Below are 9319 nucleotides of genomic sequence, written 5' to 3'. Positions count from 1 at the left end.
TTCTGTGGTCAACACATAGAAAAAAACCATTTTGGCAGTTCCCAATGACCTACCTGTTTGTCATGTGAGAGCACAATCCCTCTGCCCAAAGCCAGACTAGGTGTTCCTCAGGCCTGACTCTTCCATCCTACCACAGCTGACTGGTAGGTGTTCGTGTGTGTCAGTATGAATGATGAGGTCTTCCATGGATTTCTTATACCCTCTTCATGAATATCTTGGAAACTTGTGTGCCAGTACATGACTGTTGCTTCCATTACCCACCTCCCCCCATTACAATACTCAAGGCCTTTCAGGGTAGGAAAATCATGGTATTTTGCTTGTGTTTTAATGAATATTTTTATTGCAAGCCAGGAAATAATCAGCTGTGTGAGCTGTGCTTCGAATTAAAATCTTTATGCTACAGAAGAGGACAGTTGGTTTTTTCCCTCACCCTGTTTGGTTTATCTGCATGGAGGTTTAACATTTTTTTACCCTGCCAAAACAAATCACTTTCCGTGGTGGAATTCTTTTTTTCTCTTTACAGTCTGGACATGTAGAAAAAAAATGTAAGAACAATCAATGACAGCTGAAAGATGGATACATCTTCTATTGAGTAAACAAAGTTACTGTGTATTGGCAAAAAGTTCCCTGCATTGGATTCTTCATTGGACTCAAGTTCTCAGCCCCAATAAATCAGTATACTGGACTTCTACTTAGTCAATGTTTCTAGACAGCAATGAGAGAGCATCACATGTTGAAGTGTAATGAATCGTATCAGTAAGTAAGTCTACTCCCAGCCTGTGCTAGAATCTATCAATATAACAAAGTGGCTGTCAGCCTGATGTGCAGATAGACAACTCCTTTAATGGATGGGTGCATCCTCCCCTCCCCTGTGAAAATACCCTGAGCTGGCAGAAAAGGAAAGTAAACCTCATTTTTTGCCATGGGCCTGTTTGAGGCATGTACGTCAAGAGCAGAAGGTTTTGTGGGGAGGAAGAACGGGGGACTTGGATCATGAAACAGCTTAAACCACCCAAACAGGAGATTTTAACCACCTAAATCTATGAGGCTTAGAAATTCTCTTCCCACACTGATAGCCCAGAGTCTGTTTTGATCAAGTACTATTTCTGATTTTAATTTGGGTCAGCAGGATTCCTGAATAGTCCAGCTAGACTTGATATTCAGCCCATTCTACCTTTCTTTTTTGGGTGGAATTTTTACCCTAATATATCTAGAAAAAATGAGATTAATTACATCTGGTGAGGCCCAATGACTAGACAGGGATCACTGTGTAAATTAGTCATGTCTCTTGTAGACTGCTGTATTAAACAGGATGCATATGATTAAGCAAGAAGAGCCCTTCATGTCCAGAAGACTTAGTTTGTACAAAGTAGGCAAGATCTGGAGTGGGAAGAGCAGCAAAGGGGAGGTCACCAACTTTGTTTGTCAACATAAGCTAGAGTCAAACACAGAATTGCTCAGTGGTGGACTGGTCCTTTACCTGTTAGGCTGTGCTACCTTTCCATCAACATTAGAGAGATGAGGAGAGAATGTCCATGAAATCTTTATTTCCTCCCCAAAATTCTTTGAACAGCTAGTGTTTAAAATGACCTAGATGAAGATAATGAATGTCGGTTGGGAGTCAAGTCCTAATGAGGTTATAGAAACTTGTGTGGATAATTTTTGGCGCCTGTGTCCTCGAGGCTGGGCATTGGATGGGGCCAAGTATTAATTTTTGGTTTCACAGTCAGTGGATGATTTCTTAGTATAACTGGCAAAAAACCCAGTCTGTTGTTCTAGTGCATATTCCCTTGAAACCTGTCAATGTCATCAAAGCTCTGCAGTTGTTTTTCTGTAGGATCAGCCATCGCCTGCTTAATCAAATTGTGTTGCTTTGTCCTCAGGCTCTGTGCAGGGAGCAGATGGCACTTTTGTGTTTTGCCACAAAAATGGTTGGCCTCATCATAAGGGGGAAGCTGGCAAGACACATGGTAAAGGTTAAACTCGATGCTCTTGAGTCTCTTTCCAACCTTAATGATTCTATGATTCTAGAAATTACCATTACCATAGGAGATGCTCAAATACTGTTTGTGGTGTTCATTTTCTCAGAACCTTGTTGGCATAACCAGCAGGTACCACACTGGATGTAAGTTGAGCTTTTCTTGAGAATAACAACTTCATCATGAATAAAATCGGCTCCTTTTTCAAGACACTCACTGCAATCTTCTTTAAGCAGAGAGTGGTGTCCATGCAAAGATGGAACCTGAAGGAGAGGATGACTAGGAGAGTGAACAGTATTCCTGTATATGAAGTAGAACAGCCTGAGGTGCTGCTTGTCCTTTTACTTAAGCAAACTGAAGTACAAAACTGTCTGGGGGACTCCACTGACAACTTCCAGGCTTGTGACTCAGTTTGGCAAAGCTCACATACCCACTTGGTCAGGAAATACTAGGAAAGGACATAAAACTCTCATCACCTGTACATTGTTTGTGAAGGGGAGTAATTTTTGAAGACAAAATTTTAAGGGTGCTTGGTAGAGAGTGCCAAATGCACTCTCAGGGAGTGCTGAATTGCTTAATTTCCTCTCAAAGATTGCCCCAAAGCTGATTCTGTTAACTAAGGATGCTTTATGCTCAGCCCTGTGCTCAGTGACTCATTTTGCCCCAGAGGATCACAGCTGCTACTTGAGTTCTTTGCTGAATTTCTTATATGTCTCCAGGATATGCATCATCAAGTCATTTGCAAATCAGAATGCAGACCTTGCACTGGCACCAGGAGCCAGAGAAAAGCCAACTGCAAGATACAAGCATGGGCTGAACTGTGGAGCTTTGTACTGTTGCAACAGGTACCAGATGGAGTCTTTGCATCATATTCACATTCAGCTTCAGATATGGCAAACTTGGATGTTCCAGCCTCAAGTTTAGAAACACACAGTCCACTAGGGCCAAATCTGTGTTTGGATGGATGGGAAACAACACATTTGAAAGCAAAAAGCAAACAACGTTTGGGAGGCTGATGTTGGGGAACTGTTCTAGCCTTTAGTGGTTGAATAAGACCTTTCAGCTTCTCTGTAGCCTGATGAAGGAGGGTTGAATTCCTCAGAAGAAGGCAAAGATGTCCTTTTGTCAATTCTTAAAAAGTTTTGTATTTTCTGTCAAGAGTCGCCTTCACTCTGCCTGAAAACACAAGTTGAAGGACCCAGCCCATGAGCACAATTCCTCACTGACCTTCAGAGCATAGAAACAGAGAATACTGACTTGGAATGGACCCACAAGGATCACTGAAGTCCATCTTCCGATACGTAGTTGCAGTAAACATCAGTGGACTGCATCAGCCGGTGTATCAGATAGCTGAGCTCCCCAGTGATAATGTTGATAAAGCAATCCCAAGTCCCTTGCTCCCACTTCACAAATTTTTCCTAGCTGGTCTCAGTGGAAACTTCTTGACACCTACCCTGCAGATTTGGTGGTTACTCTGCCAAGACAGTGCTTTAAAAAGCTTTGTTCTGTAGGAAAAATGAGGTTTGACATGTGCAGGTCTGACTATCAAAGGAATACCCCTCCCACAAGATTTCAATGGGTCTGTTGCTCTCATTACCATGCTCGTGGTAACTTCAAAAGCTGTTATTTGTTTCTGTCATCTGACAGAATAAACAGTTTATTTTTTTTTTCCATGTATATAATTAATCATGCCTTTTATTTCTGCTCAAAAAGGCACTTTTATTTATTTATTTATTTATTTATTTATTTATTTTAACTCTATATCCAGAAAAATCCTATGAGTGTTTCATGCGGACAGATTCCATATGCATCTGCTCCTGGACATTCATTACCACTGTATGATAGTTCAACAGAGCCAAATGGAGGGTTTTTTTAATTTCCTGACTGGACATATAAAACTGAATTAAGGACTTTTAGTGGTGGATAAGATTGAAGCATTTGAATGTTTCATTTTGAATTAGGCTGATGGGATGCGGAGACATGTACTTACTTTTTTGAAGCTCCTTCACAAAATCATGGGTAGATTTTGCAATAGGTGGAGCAAAGGAAGATGAGTAGCACTCCTTTTCTGCTCAGGAAATCCACTCCTGAGGCTGAACAGAAGAATGAAGCAACAGTAAGGGAGAACATAGAATCACTGAATCATAGGCCCACAGAATCATAGAATGGTTTGGGTTGAAAGAGACCTTAAAGATTATCTAGTTCCATGGGCAGGGACACCTTCCACTAGACTGGGTTGCTCCAAGCCTCATCCAGCCTGGCCTTGGGCAATTCCTGGGATGGGGCATCTGCAACTTCTCTGGGCAACTTGTGCCAGTGCCTTACCACCAGATTTTGGTGTGAGTTGACAAGTATTAGGGAAGAAAGAGAATCTAAAAAATAAAGGAAAGCATGCAAAGGCATATGGTCATGACTGATTTCCTTCTGCTCTTCACAGAGTGGTTTATCTAAACATGAGACTTTGGTACCTCTTAATATTTCCTGGGATTCCCTCCAGCCGCTGTTTGAGCAGGACTTGGTTTGTTGCATATTCTTTATCACACCAGACTGGCACAGTAACTGAAGGTATTTCATATACATTGGAATGTCTGAAATGTCACTAAAAAGCTTCTTTTTAAGCAACTAATTGGAGTCACAGTGCCATGATTCAGTCTAGGATTGTCACATAAATGTGGCTGTCTCAGTTCCCACCAGAGTTAATGGAGATCTAGTCAACATAGTCAGTGGATATTTAGGATGATTTGTCTCACCATGAAGTACCAGTAGTTTCTGGAACAGGAAACAGCAAAGCCAGAGAGATCGGGCATAAGCCTCATGAAGCCCATATTACCTGTGCTACCTTTTCCTGTTGGCTTTTACTCTGGAAAAAACTCGAGCTCAAAGTCACTTAATTTTAGCTATCTTCTGTGATCTAAGTGTCTAGACTCATTTTATACTAGCTGGCAAGAAATCAGAACTCCAGGGTCAGACACATCTGATAGATTTTAAATATCTCAGTAGATGTATAAAAAAGGTCAGATGAATCAGGTCCCAAAAGAGAGTGTGTTACTAATTAATACTCCCTTTTGGCCAGCTGTAAAATCCGACAAAACTTAGAGGATTATTGTAACTTTGAAACATTTACATCTCTACCAAATGGGGTTTAAACTGCCTTAGGGTTTGCTTCTGCAAGAGCTGATGGGGCGAAACGAGGGAGCGAGATTGTACAGGCACTGAAAGATGGAAGGACCCCTGAAGATAATTGCCTACAAAACTCCATGAAAAATGCTGCAAGTGAAGCAACCATAAATACATTGAGGAGACAAAGCCAATACACATTAAAGATTCATGGAGTGCTATTCATTTGTGCTCTCTCTTTTGGCTCTGGATAGGCAGATATATGAATTCAACACCAGGTAAAGCCCCTTTAATGATGGACAAAGACTCATAAATCCCAGGAAACTTTCCATAGTTCGCAAGGAGGATTTCTTTTGTCCCACCATTTGTTTTCCCATACAGTTAGAAGAGCAGAAGATGTATTACACTCTAAACCTACCTACTGACTTATGTAATTTAATTTCGCATTTAGTGAGCTCATTTCCTTTCACCAAAGGGGCAAACACCTGCTTTTTAAAATAAATGCTATTTCTATGTGAGTTATTTTGGCAAATGACCCCTCACAAATATCACGGACTCACAGACACAAAATGGGAGGACTGGAAAGAATAAAGAGACCACTTGGTCTGTCTTGTGTCTGGGCAACAGATACAACAGAGGAGATGAGGACCTAACACGGACAGGTAGAAATCAAAACCTCCACCAGATAGATTGCAAAAAGGAAACAAAACACACACAAAAAAGTGATTTAAGAAACAGAACTTCAAAGTGATTATATCATTTCCCAGAGGACTCTCAGGGCATTGTTCTTAAAAGTAGAGGAGCAAGAAGGAAAAAAAGCAACACCCTAAACCAAACATGTTTAGTGATGAACAGATAACAGAACATTAACACTAATTTGCCTTGTGAAAGACCATATGAAACAAAGATGAAAAAGAAAGAACATGCTCATCAGAAGCTCAAAGAAGAGACATGGCCTCATAAACTAAAGATGACTTTTTCCATGCTTCAGGAAGGAGTTTATCTGCTATCAGAACCCATTTATGCTATTTCCTTTTTTCCCCTGACGCTTTCAAAGACTGAATCTTATTTTACTATCCAGCTGTTCCGTTCCTACAGTATCCTACTCATTAGAGTGTATTGATAGAAATTAGTTAATTGGCTAATGGTATGAAGAGACTGAAGATGCATTTTTTGTTGTAGATATGAGGAACTTTTAGGTGTTCTCCAGGTAACAAAAGCTTCATGTTCAAGGAGAAATTTTCTTCTGGACTTGGAGTTTGGATATTCAGCCCTGTTCTGCCTGAACTGATGGGCATGTGGAGAGGGAGAAATGAATCACTTAACTGAGGTATCTGCAGAGGATGCATGTTCTTTGAAAATCAGTAGAGAGAATAAGGTTCCTGCAGAAGGTCATTTAGATGTTGAGCTGTTTTAGATGGCTACGGATTGTGAGTGCACACAAGCTCTTTCAGATGGGCAGAGATATTTAGGCAGACCTTCTATAGGGGAAAGAGTTCTCCCTATCCATAAATGGCAGAATGAAGATGCTGATTAAATGTAATGCAACTCTGTGCATGTTTTCTGCTTCTGAAGTGAACAGAACTACCTTCCTAAATTGTTATGTACTTCCAATACAGAATAGCAGATGATTTAATAAAGGAGTTCTCATACCAGAAATTTAGTATACTGACCACTTTGATGAATGCTAGATAACAAGAGAATTATCTCATTTTGCTGCAGTTTTCTCTTAGTTTCTGAATGACATTTCATTTTTGTCTGTCTTTAGGGAACATGTTGCTTCTGCCAACCATCTCTGTGTTTTGTATTTAAACAGTTCCTCTAGTTTTGCAAACCAGTTGGCATGGAGACACACCGGTGCATGTGATGCAATGCTGTGACCTCAACAACTAACAGTGTGGGGACAGAAAAAGAGAGGGAAAGTGTTGAGCCTGAGCACTCTGCACTCGTTTTCCGTATCTCTTGTATTGAAAAGTGATTACTGGGTGAAACCTAAAAGCTTAGAGCATGTGCTTTCTCCAGAAACAATGAATCAAAGTAGTGTGGTTTATAGAGTGAAAGCCTGCTGGGTGCTTGCAACCTAAGATATCTTTGAGAATTTCAGGAATTCAGATGTTTTCCATTTGGGAAATAGTGTTTCCTGGTGCTGGTGAGATGCCTTTGAATACACTATGGTAGTGATGTACTTTTTCTGCTTTCTTACTTTCTGCTACTCCTGGAATATTTGGAGAAAGGTTCAGTGGAGCAAGGAGAACCCCAGAGTATTTGTTCCTTGAACCCAAAATCTGCTGGAGCTTCTAATTTCTTTCCAGTTCTTTTGTCTTTGGCCTCTGCAGGAACAAATGAACCGTGATTAATGCTGATGAAAGCATTAAGGAGATGATTTCCTCTCCTCCCATGAAAATTATTGATTGGAACGCAGTCTGAGAAGACCCAATTAAAACTATATCATGTGGCTTTATTTCCTTCACCATCTATATAAAGACAAGGGGCATCTGCTATTCTCTTTCTCTCCATTATTTAGGTTGCAAAGTAGGCAGTCAAAGCTGTTCTCATTTGGGGTATCAGTTTTGTTACAGTTCACACATTTATCTCATTTTTAAGAGGTGTGGGTAACCACTTTTTTCCCCTTAGCAACAGATAACAAGCTCTCGGTTGTACTGTGTGTGCTTTGGGTGACTTCACCATGAGCAAGGCTGCGTTACCTGTTAAATTAAGACACAAAGACTGGGACTGAAGAAAACTGAGTAGAACTTGTAAATTAAAACATTTTCTCTAGATCATCTATACTTCTGACCTTTTCTTTCCAGAAAACTCAAGATCCTACCTTGTTCTGTGGGTGGGAGATATTTTAATAAGCAGTGTATAAATAAAATAAAAAAAAAATTCTCTGGAGTTTAGATACCCATTTGCAATTGTCCACAGCAATCATAATAGTTCAATCTGTAAAGGGCAGTAAATATGGAAATTTCTTGCAAGAGGACATTCCTACAGTACTAAAAATATTTTTTTTATTCCTTTCTCCACTGAAAGAAGAAATATGTTTTGCATTTAAAAACCATATCCGTAATTGATGCGGAGAGGGCAATCTCTGAATAGCTCAGTAGTAAGGAAATGCTCAGTCCTGTATCTTTCATGCCACTGGAATTTTTCTACTGACTTCTGGGGAGTAAGATCAGGTCCATGGACACTTTTTCTCTACATCCATGGTTTTGTTCACAGTAAGTGAATTTTTTTTCTGAACAGTTTTATCCCTATCAACACAAATTCTTTAAAATGTGCTTAATCAGCTTAATTTGCTATTTCAGCTGGCTGCACCAACCTGTTTGTAAGAACAGAAAAGCAATCACTCAACATGCCTGGTATTGTCTCAGGCCAAAGTTACCTTGGTTTAGCTAAGCCTCTTGAATTCTAATTTTGACTGTCCAGTCTCCTGCTGAGTCTTGCCAGTCTCCAGATTAGAAGTCACTTGTCCATCAAAGTTCTGAGAACTTCCAAGAATCAATCCTACATGAGCTATTACAGTATATGAAGGCACATCCTATTTTTCACCAGATTTGCCTATCTTGAGTGAAGGGTTATGAAGCCATTAAAGTACCTTCTATGTCACTGCACAGGTATTTATAAGGAGCACATTGACAGCTATTCTTTCATTTTTATCTTGTTCTGAGGTTCTGATGGATGAGTTTGGGTGTGGTTCACTCAGTTTCTTTAAAATCTTGCCATCCTTGGATGCCTTTTTCACCTTCAGGTCTTTCTATCCTAAGCTTGTCCCATCAGAGTTGGCAGAACAAAGTTACATCCACGCTTTGACAGCACCAATACCACTTGCAACTGCTGGCAGTGGTAAGACTGCATTGAGAACTGGACAGAATTCAACAAAGATCTGCATTTTGACTTAAGTTAGGCATGTTGGGAAGGTGGACTGAAGTAATCCAAAAAAATGTCTGTATAATTATACTTGTTTGATGTAAGGAGTGATTAGTAGGCAGAATAATCTCATTCATGCTCCTTCCCACTCAGATACTCATATCCTAATTAAGAATAGTATTACTTTTTCTGGTTTACTTCCTAAATGGCATAAATAAAACTGAAAATAAAGCTGGTCAGGCAGTTACACAAGTAAACTGGTGTCATTATATCAACGGAATAAGAAACCTTGTCCTATGCAGGCAGGTTTTCAGCCTTTCAAGCTACACTGGGGCTGTGACACAGATACCTGG

At 40.1% G+C, this 9319-nt stretch overlaps 1 long non-coding RNA gene across 1 annotated transcript; it reads right to left on the bottom strand.

Moving 5' to 3' along the window:
- Nucleotides 1-3104: 3104 nt before the first annotated feature.
- LOC113957523 lies at nt 3105-4075 on the bottom strand. The gene is made up of 2 exons (XR_003531191.1): nt 3970-4075; nt 3105-3206 (listed from the first exon to the last, which is right to left on the bottom strand). It is a non-coding gene; the product is annotated as an uncharacterized LOC113957523 (long non-coding RNA).
- Between the last annotated feature and the right edge of the window lie 5244 nt (nt 4076-9319).

This window comes from Corapipo altera, unplaced genomic scaffold (assembly GCF_003945725.1).
Source record: "Corapipo altera isolate COAL_440 unplaced genomic scaffold, ASM394572v1 267, whole genome shotgun sequence".
Lineage (NCBI taxonomy): Eukaryota > Metazoa > Chordata > Aves > Passeriformes > Pipridae > Corapipo > Corapipo altera.
This window is presented reverse-complemented; position numbering and strand designations above follow the sequence as displayed.